The 14,546-nt window shown below is 41.7% G+C and overlaps 1 protein-coding gene across 7 annotated transcripts in view; it reads left to right on the top strand.

Moving 5' to 3' along the window:
• Positions 1-14,546, top strand: part of MBNL3 (muscleblind like splicing regulator 3) — a 112,497-nt gene that overhangs the window by 693 nt on the left and 97,258 nt on the right. Inside the window, exon 1 of one of the 7 annotated variants that reach the window (XM_045051066.1) lies at positions 135-410. The exons of 1 other annotated variant lie outside the window; for it this stretch is intronic. The gene's annotated coding sequence lies outside the window, so the exon portion shown is untranslated. Of the gene's footprint in view, positions 1-134; positions 411-452; positions 859-14,546 lie in introns of those variants that run through there. 5 more of the 7 variants (XM_019824311.3, XM_019824313.3, XM_019824312.3 and 2 more) reach the window with 5 other exon arrangements.

Below are 14,546 nucleotides of genomic sequence, written 5' to 3'. Positions count from 1 at the left end.
CCCCTCGCCTCGGGGTCTGAAGTGGAGGCTCGCGGGAGCCCGGGGCGGGGGCAGGGGGGCCCGGGGAGCGCAGGGATCGTCGCCTCCGTCCGGGAGTCCCCGTGCGCGTGTGTCTCGCCTTGACATTTTACACCCCACAGCGGCGACTCGGAGGAGGGTTGCACGTCCCAGCCCTGAAGTTCTGTGGGTGGGGCGGGCTTTAATTTGCTTATATCTAATGATTTCAGGAGCCTCGCTTTAAAATGGCGGCATTCAGTACGCACCCCTGCTAGAGGCTCTCCCGGCACCGGGGCCACCTCGCGCAGCGCTGCTTTTGCTTCTGCCGCTAACAGATGGCATGTGCCGCTGCCCCCGCCGCTGCCGCTGAGAGCGGGACCCCTTAGCCGCTGGGTTTGCGCTAGCAGCAGAAGGTAAGGCTGGGGACGAGTTGGGGTGTGTGAGAGCGGCTGCCTTCCTAGGACGCCGACGAAATCACATGCCTTTTTTAAACTTTAGTTTTCAAATGGCAAGTAGAAGGAAAAGTAATCCTGCAACTTTGTTGCAATGTTATGGCTTTCATCTTTTCGTCTTCCTGCCCTTCCGTCTTTCTTTTTTGTTTTCTACTTTCCCCCGCCGTGGTGTTCTTCTTTGTTTTCATGTTTCTATTTGTTTGTAATTCAAACGGACTTCTTGCGTGGCGTATCATGGGCAAATGCTTTGAACAACCAATTTCCCCGTGTTCGAGCGATACCGCGAGCAGTGCCATAGCTTCCTTGCACAGCCGTGTCTTTTCCCGCTCTGGATCGACACGTTTGGCAGCTTGCTTTTACTACCGGCATCTGAAGGGCATGAGGATAGATTTTAGAAGACAGTTGAAAGGTAACCTTATTTTTAGCACTCACACAGTAAGCTGGTATGGTAAGAAAACGAAATTAAATCAAGACGAATAACGAAACTTAGCATTTAGGTGGTTCATTTGTGTAGTTTTAATATTACTGTGGTGGACCTATTGTTTTTCTTACTACTGTTCATTGATATATATACAGATACAACAGTGAGGGTGAGTTTACTGTATTGATGTCATTAAGGTAGTGTGTTTTAAAGGAGTTCCTTTTTCCTAGATGTTCCTAAATTGCTTAATTGGCCATGGATCCCTACATATGGAATAAAGCCCATGATTATTAGCTGCTATCCTATCTCTACACATGCATTCACTTCACGGGAAAGCATCAATTAAAACAAAATTATTGCAAGATTTAATTTTGAAATGCCTGCTAATTTTTCACTACGTTGACTCCCCGGTTTAATCAATAAGTCTGGGTGGTTACTGATATAATGGTTGGAAAGTGGACTGTGGAAATAGCAGTACAAGTGACCAAGTGACTGGAAATCCTTAATACAATTCATCCAAGGTTGGTTTTTTTTCCCCCCTCTGAGAAAAGGCATGTTGACAATGAGGCTTTACCAGAGACCTCAGATTTTTCTAATTATATTTGTATTTTCTTTTTTGCCTCTGCAAATGTTTAAATACTTTCTAAAGCTGTTTTTAAAAATTTTCCCAATACCTTTGGAGAATGCCTTCATGTTTATGGAAACTTCCCTAAACATAGTCTAAAAGGGCTTTTGCCCATAGCCAGCCGATATTATTCTGCCTCTGTCCACTTTTTACTTCTCCCCAAGCAATAACAGCTACTTGGCTGGGCAGACTCTCCTGCTATTAAATTTAGCAAGCCTCTGGGAAGGGGTGAAAAAGATTGTTTTGCACCTATTAAAAGACAGTGCAATTTTCCTGCCCAGGTGCCGTGGTGTACCTAGAAAGACAAAGCTAAACTGTTTACAGTGGAATTTGCTATATAATAAATTTTGCATCAGCTTTGCCAGATTATTGTTGAGAGAAGTGTGTGGTGACTTCATTGCTTCACATCCGAAAGGAGACTTCCTGCAGGTAAATAGACACCTGCATTTTGCCCAGGGAAGGGGCTGGAGTGTGACCCAAAAGAACTCCCGTTTTTAGAGATGATGTACCTGGATCCCAGTTCAGCAAACTCTGCCTCCTGGTGTGCTGCCTTGTTGCTGAATGACTTTGGACCAAATGAATCCTTAAAAAAAAAAAAAAAAAAAAAAAAAAAAAGTGAAAAAACGAAACCTTAGGGCCAGAGTAGTCAAGCTAAATGAGTGTCAGAGACATTACGGGGAAATTTTGCCAGCGAACATTCTGCAGCATTATGTAGTGGTGAGATTAGAGACCTTATGTGAAAACATCAGTGAAGGAGTTTGCCAGGAAAAAAAAAAATATTTTGAGAGAGAATTGATCTAGTGCTAGGCTGGAGGTGGTGACTGCATGGTTTGCTCTACTTCTAAGAACTACTTCATTTCTGTAATTTCCTTTGCTGCTTTAAGCACTCCCAACGATTCCCAGGACTATTATAAAGTACCTTTTTTTCCCTTAACTGTCCACTCCAGGCATTGTCACTACAGCTGCTTTTTAAGGGGGATAAAACCTATGATTATCAGCTGGTATCCAAAATATCTTTGGTATTCTCTTGCACCCACCCTTTACCTAAGCAGTGCTTTGCACAACGTAGATACTTCAGAAATATTGAATCAAAAAGAAAAGTGAGTAATCTATAAACTCACAAAGGAGCAGATTCCGTGCACAGCTTTTATTGAAACAGTCCATTTTTTGTGTACTTGCAAGAACATAACAAGTTCAAGTGGATGAGCATGTGCACTTTCCTACTTGTCTACATTTGATTTGCTTCTCACTCTGTACCTCTAGACACTGGTGTAATTCATTTTCCTGACCAGTAGGTGTATCGTTATCCGCCCAGCTCTACAATATGAAAAAGTAACCACAGCAACTTGGGGCGGGGGGGGGGGGGGGTTAGGTTTTGTCTTTTGAGGTTGTACAGTACTGCACGTGCTGGACCAGTGACGGTCTCTTGGCCGCTGTGCAGATGCTGACAATATAGTTTGAGGTACAATTTTGTTCTCTCCCCAGCTGTCTTTAGATGTGAGAAGGAGGTGAGAGGAGGAAGGGGGTGAGAAGCCCTCCAGTGATGAAGATTTTCATTCCTAAAATTGTACATTTCTCCTCCTTCTAGCCTGCAGTAGATTCAGGAAGGGGGCAGGATGTTTCCGTTTGGAAATAACTCATGTTGTCTGATAGGATGACAAACAGGGATTGGGGCACGGCAGACAAGAATAAGATACAGTACATGTTTGACAAGTAATACGATCCCGTCATTAAAGGTAGATAAAAGTCACTGCCATGTTAAAACTATCAAGTGTCTGAGAGAGCACGAGGCCACACTCACCTTTGCTTGTTCAGTTTCCTTCCTTGCTGTTGAGTTTTTTTAAACAGTGTCTCGCAGGCTGAACCGATGGATCCCCCCACCACCCAGTTCTCAATGTATGTGATGTCAGAAAACAGAAACCAGAACTGGTGTTTCTTTGTGGGCTATTTCTGCCTCTCCTTCGGTGTGATACAGTTGTTACTTCAAAAATAGAAACGAATTTGTACCTCAGGTAAAATGAGGTGGGAATTTTTTTTCTCTCTCTAGGAGAATAAACCGTGTTTGGGAGCAAGTAGTTTAATTTTAATTACCAACCAAACAACGAACAAACACGAATTATGACCAAAACAGAAAGCAATTACATCTGTATTCATGTGGGCTTTCAGATCTTAAGGAAACCAGATGGTTCTGAGGCATCTTGCTCTTCCTGAATGGTTATATATTGCCTCAAGACAGCCACATGACGGTGTTGGAAAGACAACTTTGAGAATTAGGAGAAATAAGGTATCAATTACATTATCAGGTGTTAATGACATCCATGTGACCTGCAAGGGATCAGATGGATTTTTTTTTTCAGATCATTCTAGTAAAAACACAGGATCAATCCATCATTTATTTCAACTTTGTATCAAATGTATTTTTAAAAGATTGGCGGGAAGCATCATACAATCTGGGAAGAGGAACCTTATTTTCATGTGAGAAATAAACGTATTCCCAAGCTGTCTGGGTACATCAACACGAGCTTACGAGTGCACGCGTGCATAAATGAGTTGTCATTTTCGAGCAATTTATACAGCTACGCATTGATTTCTGCCTGGAAGATTATGGGAAAATACCTATTCAATTCCAGGCAGTTAACTTTCAGAAAAAGGATACTCAAGAGGAAGGAAGAATGAAAGGAAGCCTGATTTAAATGCATGCGTGCACGCGTGCGTGTGTATGTGGCGTACGTATGTACGTGAATGTAAGATACATATATATCCACGTGGAGATTCCCGTGCATACGTATACAACACACATACAGATTCGCCCTCTGCATGTGTATGATGCTTTTCAAGAAACTCAAGCATAGTCATCCCAGAACTCTATAACAGCCGTGAGAACAAAGTGGTAAGGGTAAGAAAGGAGCCTGGTTAGAGATTTAGGAATCAATTAGGCACGCTTGTTAAATACGAGGTGCACTCTCAAGGCCCACTTCCATCAGTGCTGAGTTGGCTTATGAGTAGGAGTGATTTGTTTTCAGTTTTAGGCAGGAGTTTGTTTTATGCCTGCACAGTGGGTGAACTCAAAGGGCTTTTCCAATTGAGAAAAGCAGTCGGCACAGAAATGCAGGGGCTTGGCACTTGAAACTTCCGACAGGCTATTTGATCTCCAGCGGCCATGGGAGCGTCGTAGCGACTGGCCGTTAGCTGGCTCTTCTTTTCCATTTTGGATCACTCAGATTGCCTCAAACCCATCCCCATCGAATTCTTTGAATCCTGAGCTTCTTGGCATTCCCTGCAATTGGTGTGGAAGTTTGAGAACTGTTTCTTCGGGTTTCTTCAAGTTTCCCTGAATGTACAGGTCACTCGTTAGGCAGGTTGCTGGGTCTCCTTACCTCATAGCCTCAGTGCCTGGCACATAGTAGGTTCTCAGGAAAAGCGTGTTGAACACACAGAAGCGTAGATTAGTCTGCCTTTTTCGTATATCTTATGAGCATCTTTCCCATGATTTCAGGTAGCACTATCTCTATCTTTACTGTCCAAACAAATCAGTGACCACAACAACCACAGACTGAAGCCTGGGTTGAATGTGCAGTAGCAACTCTAACAGGTTCAGGGAAGAGCAAGCGGCAGGGGCAGCCTTTGGGCTGAGTCCTCAAGGAGTGGCCTGCAAGCCAGCTGGTCATCTGCCACCTGTAGTTGCATTTGCCGTATCTCCGTCCCATCCCAGGGAAATGAGTCTTCAACAAGAAGTTATGTAGAAGTAGTTTTCAAACCATTGCACCAGAATTAAAAAAAAAAAAGGAACAAAATGGGACTTGGATGCCTCATGCCACGTGTAGTTAGTTTATAAAGTGATGAGGTCACAGACACAAACCAAAAGGACACTGAGAGCGGTCTCATTTTCAGTTAAGCACTGATTGCCTATTTGGAGGTTGAATTTGCATAGGTTTTTATTTACCAAGATACAGGTATGAATGGCAGCTCTTTTTACTGTATCCGGAAAGCAAAGTCCACACGGTTGAAGAGACGCGAGCTGCCGTTTCACCTCTACCACAATCATCTTTTGTGCCCGCGGGACCATCGGTCTTTAAGTACAGCCTTTGCTGTCTCTCCCCTGATGTGGGAATATGAAGAGACCAAGCAAGGCGGTAGGTTTTTTTTGGGGGGTGGGGGGATAAGTGGCCTGTTAGCAAACAACAAAACAAAACAAAACACGAGCAAAACAACCAGAGAGCTCGTATTTCACCTTTTGTTTTGCAGACTTCCACCTTCAGGAGGGAAAACAAAACCACACAAAACACAAGCACTGTGTATATATTAGCTTGGGCATATACCCCTCAGTCTAATTTCTATTTTGTGCTTTACAAACTGAGAAAAATGAGATTGTCACATGTTATTAAGGTAGCTGCTTTATTATGATTGGACTCATGTACTGTGTAGCACTTTTCCTGAGACGTTGAAAAAATGTACAGGGACACATTCAACAGGATCCATGGCACAGTGGAGACCACATTTCCCCTCTGTGCCCGTGTGGAGGTTGTGCTCGTACTCCAAAAAGTTCGCGTTCGAGAAATGGTCCAGTTGTGGGTGCTCTTTTGTTAAAGGGCGCGTTGACATTTCCCAAAATTCTTGCTGTCTGTGATGGATGAGGATCGCAAAGAAGAGGAGTGTATTCTTTTCAGAAGTGATCTGGACAAAAATTTAAACTCTTAACTCATTTGTGTCAGCATTTTTTCCTAAGCAATTGGAGAGCATGAAGAAAGACATTATTTCACCCAGAAGGATGAAGCGAAAAATAGGACCCATTATAGGGTCCCATTTTCTCGCTAAGGGCTTCAAACGACAGAAAACAGGAGAGGGAAGGACCGGGGTACCACGTAACCCAATCTGTCTCATGAATGCCTGTGGCAGTGGTCTCAGCTGCAGTCAGGGGCCACGTCACTCAGCGCTCTGCCAGCTTTCTGAAGCCAGGGTCTGGGCTCTGACTGACAGGCACCCCAAGAGAGGGCCTGTTTGAGAAAGACTTCAGGTTTTGGCGGAACTTTTGACTGGGCAACTCGCTGCCTTGCTGCCACATATAAATCCTCCCTCTCAGAGAGAGAAACCTGGTTTTACTGGGGGACCCATTTGTACATACTGAGAGCTTCAACGTACTGATCATCGAAGGGCAGGATGCTTTTACTCTCTCACTAAAACTCCCCGTTCCAAAGCTCCTTTGAATTGAGAAGTTGACAGGCTGGAACAATGTGGCATAGGTCTTGGCATTTCACATTGCTGGAAAAAGACGGGAATACCTCCACGTGTTGCAAAGAGTGTGATAATGGTAATACTAATAAAAGGACCCGAAAAACGATTCCCTTAGAAAGCTCTCATCCGTGCACACGCTTTGAAGTCCCGTCATGGGATGGTGAGAGAGAGGCGGGGGAGAGAGAAACCAACTCTAAGGAAAGTGAGTCCCTCTTCTCTGGAAGGTTGTAGTCTGTCTTTCTCCCTTTACTAATGAACTTGCTATTCTGAAAATTGATCCTAAATGAACAGGAAACAACAAGGCTGTCTAATATCTGGCTCTAAAGGCTTATTTGACTAATGTGGCCCATTCCTGTAGGCATGAAAATGCACACATTCAAGTGACTGGTTGTGTGGCCCGTACTAAGTAAAAAAAAAAAAAAAAAAAAAAATTTTTTTTGGTAAAAGTCACATTTTTCACTTTCAGGCCTCCTTGTTGCCTCCCTTCTATTCCCCAAAGAAATTTCCGTATTTTTAGCCATCCGAGACAACAGTTCAGACAGAGGCACCCAGGAACGGTGACAAGCAGTGACAGGAAATGCTGCTTGTGCTGGTCTCCTTCATAACTTAGTGAGACCACAGCTGGCTGATTTGCTCTTAACTTCCTGTTTGGGGGCTGTTTGGGTCAAAAGTAGCAGTGTTTTCCATATAGAAATTTTCTTTTGCTTTATTCTGTAAGGCCACAATAAATCTGTCACTGGACTGCATGTTTTGTATATTTTATGGACTGTATCATGTGGTTTGAGTTTAATTTGGAAGGCTGTACTTTTATATAATCAGGAGTCCCCCCCACACACGCACGTGCAGCTTGAGGGTCTGGGATTGCACTGGCCTTCGAAAGTTTATAGCTCTATTTACACAATAGTGATTTCTGAGGAGGGCATTTCCTGCCAGTTAATGACTGGTTGGAAAGGCCAAAAGTCCAAAGCCAGGAGGAGAGGACCATTCATTAAATGCCACGAAGGGACCAGGGCCCTTTTATCACGAGGCGGTGAGGAGAAAGTGAAACCACATTCTGCCTTTTGAAGAACCCGGAGCTGCATATGGATGTGCTGCCTCATGGGATGGAAAACTTCTTTCCCTGACAGGAGCTGACCGACTTGCCCATAGGTTGCCAAATCAAGACTCCGCTGGGTAGGGCATGTCCTTTCGGCTGATGACCCAGCGGAGAAGGGACAAATAAAGATGATGGCCCCGAACATGCCAGGTAGTAACTGTGGGAAAATGCTCCGCTCGCAGGTGTTAACAGCTATCTTAAAAACCTTTAAGGTCACATGATTGGCTTTCCTAATTGGTTGAATAACTGGCCATTGCTAAAGTGGACAAGAACTTAGGGATGGAAAGAATGATCTCTTTCCCAGGCCAGTTTCACAGGACACCAGTATCCCATTTTGATTCCGTAGTATAATGAAGGTAAATAAAGTACAGGAGTACTTTGCCTTGCATGGAAGTACCTTTGAGGGCTGTAATATTAACCATTTAACCTAAGACATTCCCAGGAAACAGTTTTGTCCCCAGTATAATTCTTGCATGCTATAAAGCAGCTGAGGTGTGAACAGTTTGGCATTGATTTAGAGCAAAAACAGGGTAAGACTGAGATTAGGTTCACATCCAGGAACTCCTGACTTCCCGGCCTGTCCTTCACTCCCGTAGCTTCGATTTGCCTTCGATTTGCCTTCGATTTGCCAAAATGTTCGATGTTGATGAAAGATAAACATCTCTTCTGAATTCTTTAATAGATACCACCCCCCACTTCAGAACTTAGCTTGATCCTTTACCTTGAAATGTTAATTTCTTTCAAATACGGGCAATCATTATAGGCCAGACACCTGGGTTTCTTCATGGGATTGAGTAATCTGTCACATGCACGATAAACCAAATATTAAGTTTCATTTTTGGGTCTGGCAAATGTCATTATACGCTTTTTAAAATATTCAGTAATCCAAGGATTTCTGGTCCTTACCAGCTCACAAAAGAGTTTTCTGAAGTTTAAAACACTCTACAAATGAACTGTATACCCATTACCATTGTTATTATTAGATGATACCATTAGAAGATACTATCAGCACGTTTATAAACAGTGATTGCATGAACTAAAAAATAAGCTTGTTTAAAACATGAGTTTATTTTTTGAACATTCTTGAGTTTGAAAGTGAAAATACACTACAATTTTGCTAGCTCACGTTAAAGACCATATTCTGATTTACAAAACATTTTGGACTAAGAACAGACAAGATTTTTCTAGGCAGATTATTGGCCTGAATATTAACACTCATTTGTAATTAACAACACAGCTGCATTTAAATAATGATCCCGAAACGTTAGAAGTATCTTGGGTATGTAACCCCTTCCATCTTGACATTATTATTTTAACAGAATCTTTCCTTATAGGTTACTCAAAAACATATTTCAAGCTGGCTCAGGCTTAGTTACCACAGTCTGTACTAATGGCATGAAAATTAATGAGGATTTACCCTACTGCATACGGATCCAACAACATTACCTTGTACGAGAAAAGTCTATTCATTTTATCGTTGTAGTTTTTAAGTGGTGGGCAACAGCTCATTAGTACATAATGAAATTCATTCGTAGGTTGTGACTAACATTTTCTTTAAAACAAAATTGAATACAATTGTAAGAAAATGTCAGAATATATCATGTAGTAACGTTGGCTATTTTGGGTGAGACTTTTTCAGATCCATACACATAGGTACTTAGGATATGAAATGTGTTTCTTACTATTTGTTGCTGTCAAAAAGTTTTAAAAGTCAGTGTTTTAGTGGATGTTCTTTCAAACTGGATCAGAAATGTTTTGTCCTCTGTTTTTGAGGGGAAGGTGGTCGAGGGATACTGGGGGCTAGGGTGCTGATATACTGAGCGATGTTAGTTAAGTACCTTGAGAGTTATGTGTCTGTTTTTCAAACTGAGAAGTGAGATGTATTGCTCTTGGAATGCTATAAGGTTTAGTGTCTATGGTATTTTGTAATCCTGAGGAGATACACTTTGTGCAAGTGTTATGTACTTACCAAGTGGTATTGCTAAAACATGAGACACAGAAAAGAGTGCTCGCTGGGAACAGAAGCCAAAAAAGGACGTCTTAGGGGGGGAAAAAAAAACACTAAAGATCTTGAGATACATGGGCCTGAGTTGCTCTTAGCAGCAAAAGAATTGTTTAAAAAATTTTTTAATGTAGGAAAAAGCCCACCTTATTTTAGGATGAGTTAAATGTAAGTTAAAAGAGTTAACAAAATTGCTTCTGGTTTTTACAAATCAAAAATGGTCATATCCAGAGAGAACATGTTTGCAAGAAAAAAAGCTGGTTTTGAAACAAATATAAATGTGCACATTTACCATACATTGGAAGAAAACCTGAGCGTGGCTGTGTTTTCTACAGTGAACAAAGGCACACGTTAAATTAGTTTAAAAATTGTGGATGGGAGGCAGAAGCCAAGCATCTGTTAAATACACGTAGGATATTGATGCGAATGGTTATACAAATAGAGAAGACAATAGCCACATAGGCTTTCTCTTTATTATTTTGTACTAACGAGAATTGAGCCCGGTAGAAGAAAAGAAAAAAGATTTAGTCACACAAAGTACTGAGTGTGATCTATTTAGGAGATTGGAAACACCCTTAGAAGCCTGCACAATTTCTGCATATTCCTTTGACTTCACTAATTGTTGGAGGGGAGGAAAATACTGCTTTCTGGGGCACTTTGCATCTCCATCCAGTTGGATCATAAGGATCTTGTCTTTGTCCCCCTCCCACCCCCGCCGCCCCAATTCCTTGCCAGTGTGATTAAATCTCATTGCTGCTTTCTCAACTCGGAGAATTTGAAATGAAATTAGGCTTTTCATCATAGACATTTAAATGTTAAACTCAAGTTACTGCTCTGAAAAGAAAATATAATCTCAGCTCTAATGAGTTGGTAACTAAGTTCTGTCACAAATGAGTTCTCATCTCCCTCTTCAGATAAGCCATATTTAAAACTTAAGAATAGAAAAAGACTTACACGGCTAACAGTTGTGTAATTAGCAATCAATTTATGAAATGAGATGAAAAACAAATTAAGCACAATAATAAAGTGTTACTCCATCACCAAAAAACCCCCCAAAAATACCTCATTACAGACATTTCCAGATCCTGGGAGTGACAGCTTTTTAGCTATTTCTTTGCTCTGTTAAAGCTGTTTAGGAAGCACCAATATGTATGTTTTTAGGCCAGAGGATAGGTTTGCTTATAGCGTCGCTTTCACCATAAACAACATGCACAGAGCAGGAGTCATTCAGGGTTTCCAGCTGCAGCAAGCAAGCATATGGCTGGTTGTGTGTTTTAGGCAAACAAGATTAGTCACTGGTTTGGGGTATCAGCTCCTTCTTTTACTGAAGCCGTCCGGTTTTTTTGGTTAGGGAACACTGGGCAAATGATTGGTGATCAGAAAAAGCTATGTAAGAAGATATGCTAAAGCCAACTAAACCCCAAGCGACCGCTCATTTCATGCGGCCTTCTACTTTTCTCAGTCTGTCGGTGAGATATTATGATCCCTCGCGGGCCACATCTGCCAAATTACACTTGAAACTTTAAGGTATACACAGAGCTCAAGACCTTCAACGGGCGAGTTCATTTTGTTGATTGTGAACAAAAGATCCCCCCAGAAGGCACTGAGACTGTGAGGGCAAAGTGTCTTCTAGAATGAGGAAGGAAGACGGAAGGGAAGAGAAACGATAGATTTGCTTGTCTTTGGCTAGGATAATCCCTTATACCATATTCCTCATCTGGGGGGAACCCTACTGGCCAAAAGAAAATTCAGACGTTGGTATTGCTGTTGGCAGAGGTTTTCCTAAGTGAGAAGTGAGGAAGACCCCTTCCTCAGAAGAATTGCAACCGTTAGCACTTTCTGGAAGCCTGCGGTGGTTAGGCGTAAGGAAAGCAAAAGCCCGGTGATGTCGGAGCTCCGGCTCGTACTGTTCCTCGTGATGGGTAACGATTCAAATGAAACAAAACCCTTTCGGAACGCGAGGTTGGTTGGTTTCTAAGTGAAAATGAGTTAGGTTTCCCAAAGCAGAGCAGACTTAGGAAATAGGAAGGCAGAAAATACAGTCAACACCCATGGCTTTCTTCTGTGTCATTAAGGCTTCCTTTCCGATTTGCTTGGTGTGAGTCGTGTGGCACAGAAGGTAATGAGGCGGGATGTCAGAGGCCTGTGACTTCCCTTGACGCTTCCTTGTGCTGGTAGGTCCAGACCGGGTGACACGGGCTCTTGGAGTTCTCGAGGGGCAGCATTTACTACCACCGCCTCCAGGAACGTCTTATACTTTTAAATCAGTCTTAATATTCCTGGGCAGGAGTTTATATCTAGGAATAAAATTTGAACCCCCACTTTCACACCCAATAAAAACGTCCTGTAATAGGGTGTTTATTTAGAGTCAGCTGACATTTATCGAACAATTACTGTATGCCAGATGCTCTGCTAGGTGCTTTCATTTTGTTCTGGCAAAATTTCCTGTAACTATGAAATACAAGTGCTCTCCTTGGCACCTGAAAGTTACCAAGCTAAAAATTACACCCTCAATTCTTCACTCGCTTTTCAAGACAGCCCTACTACCCCCGGCACACAATAATTTCTTCTTTGTCTCGTCACGTTTCTCTTCATCATTTGAGGACCATCTCGTGTCCTGTGGCCTGCCTCTTCCATCAGCGAAGGCATTTATTTCCTTATAAGTCAAGCCAACATTAATCTCTTACTCACTTGGATAGAACAGAAAAACTGGTTTGGCTCTCTGGTCGATGGTGCTGCAGTGGGACGGGAGATACCAGAGAATGCAGAGTGAGGGGTCAGGAAAATGATGTCGAGTGAAAGAGCATGTGGAAAACCCTAGAATGAAGTTGGATTAAACTTGTCCAGAATGTAGAGAAAATAACAGAGCAAGACCTTGGGAGTCCGTCATTTACCCCTAGGAGTGGACGAGGCAGCCTAAGGAGAAGAGCAGAGGAGGACTCTCTTTGAGGACTAAGAAGAGGAATGTTGGAATGTCACAAAGAAATAAGATCGAGGGAAGTAAGAGTTTTGTTGTGTTTTTAAGGTAGGAGTGTCATAGGTAATGCTCACCGACTGACAAGGACACTCAGGTGAAGCGGAATGTGATCTTTGATCCTCCTTTCACTCACCAAACGTAGAACATGAGAAGTGTGTGTAAATCACCAGATATGTACGGAGTGTCTCCCCTCCTGGCCCAGCGTCTGTGGTAATATGCCCAGTAGTACTTGTGCAGTCTGAGTAAGTAAACCACGTAGAACTCTCCTCTTTATTCTTTTTGCCCTTAAGGTATAGGATTAAGCTTGTCACAAAAGAACTGGGGTAGGTTTGAACAAAACAACACCAAGATAGTGGAATTCAGCCAAAGGAATAGGTAAGATTGTTTTTCAATGGCTTTCTTTAGAGACCTGTCCTTGCTACTGAATTTCTGTAAATGTGACTGACATCTTTCTATAGGTCAGGCCCCAGGCAAATGAAAGACAAGGTGAGGAAAGCTCTAAAGAATAATGAAGATGCGAATGTAACTGCCAAGGATGTACTTTTACTTTATGATGTACCTTTAGACTAGGATCCCGGGTCAGTCCTTCGTAATGTTAGAAATTTCAACACGGGCAGCACCTTCCCTGTGTTGCATGTGGCAACTTCAGTGTTTTGTAGATTTTCTGTTTTAATGTGTAACTAAAAAAATAAGCCTCAGGTCCAGATTCAGTTCCCCTTCTTGTAATCACCATCCCCATTTTCTCTTTTAGAACATACCTTATTCTTCCTTTCTCAGAAGCTGACAGTTATTGGTACAAAATATCTTGAATGCAAGCTTGTATTTTATGTCTGGGTTAATGTTGATTCTAGTCAAAGAGAAAGGCTTGTTGCTTGGAGGTTCTGAAAAATGCTTTTTATTCTGAAGAAGAAAATGATGCAAATTTGACGATATGTTGAAAAACTTAAATATTTGAAGTTATTGTAAAGGTACTAATGATCTACACCAGCATTTCCCAGTCTGTGTTTATTTTGCCACATATTCCAGATTAAAAAAAAAGTGGGGGGGGGGGGCAGAAGGGATTCTTAGGTGGAATGCCTGGGAATTGATGGTTACAATGAATACCACATTCTGAGGATTAAATTGCATTAAAGTTATATTCCCTATCCCCCCCCCCAAAATATCTAGGCATATATATGTGATAGGACATGTATATATACATATATATAAGATTATAATTTTAGCTTTTGTTTTTTTATGCTGCATTTCAAGTTACTGAGCAAATATTACTTGTTGATAAGAATTTAAGAATATTCCCTCAACAGGAATCAAAATAGTGTCATAACATCTTCCTACCAGCAGAGTATACTGCACAAAATCAATAGTGACTTAGATTAAAAGACCCTCATCCCCAGGAAAAATGTTTGTTAAATAGATTTCTAAAATAACTGTGAAATTTTTGCTTTTAATTTCCTGTTAATGATTTCTACTTTAAATGTCTTCCTTACCATTTGAGCCTGGAGAAAATAGATATCTATAGTATCCTAAATAGAGAAGCAAACTAAATGGTTTTATATTTAAGTTATTGGGGATGTATTTTTACTTTGTTCAAGTAAAAACACCCAGCAGATCCAAACTTAAAATAATAGCATAAAGGAGCTTATTCAATCTGTGATCAACATCCTCTAACTCTTTGCTTGATAATTGGAAGGATTGCACAAGAAGGCAAGTTCATATGGTTGGTTTAAATTAAGGCTATTGTGTT

The sequence above is a fragment of the Felis catus genome, chromosome X (assembly GCF_018350175.1).
Source record: "Felis catus isolate Fca126 chromosome X, F.catus_Fca126_mat1.0, whole genome shotgun sequence".
NCBI lineage: Eukaryota > Metazoa > Chordata > Mammalia > Carnivora > Felidae > Felis > Felis catus.
Note: the sequence above shows the minus strand (reverse complement) of the source record. Positions and strands in the feature narration are given on the sequence as shown.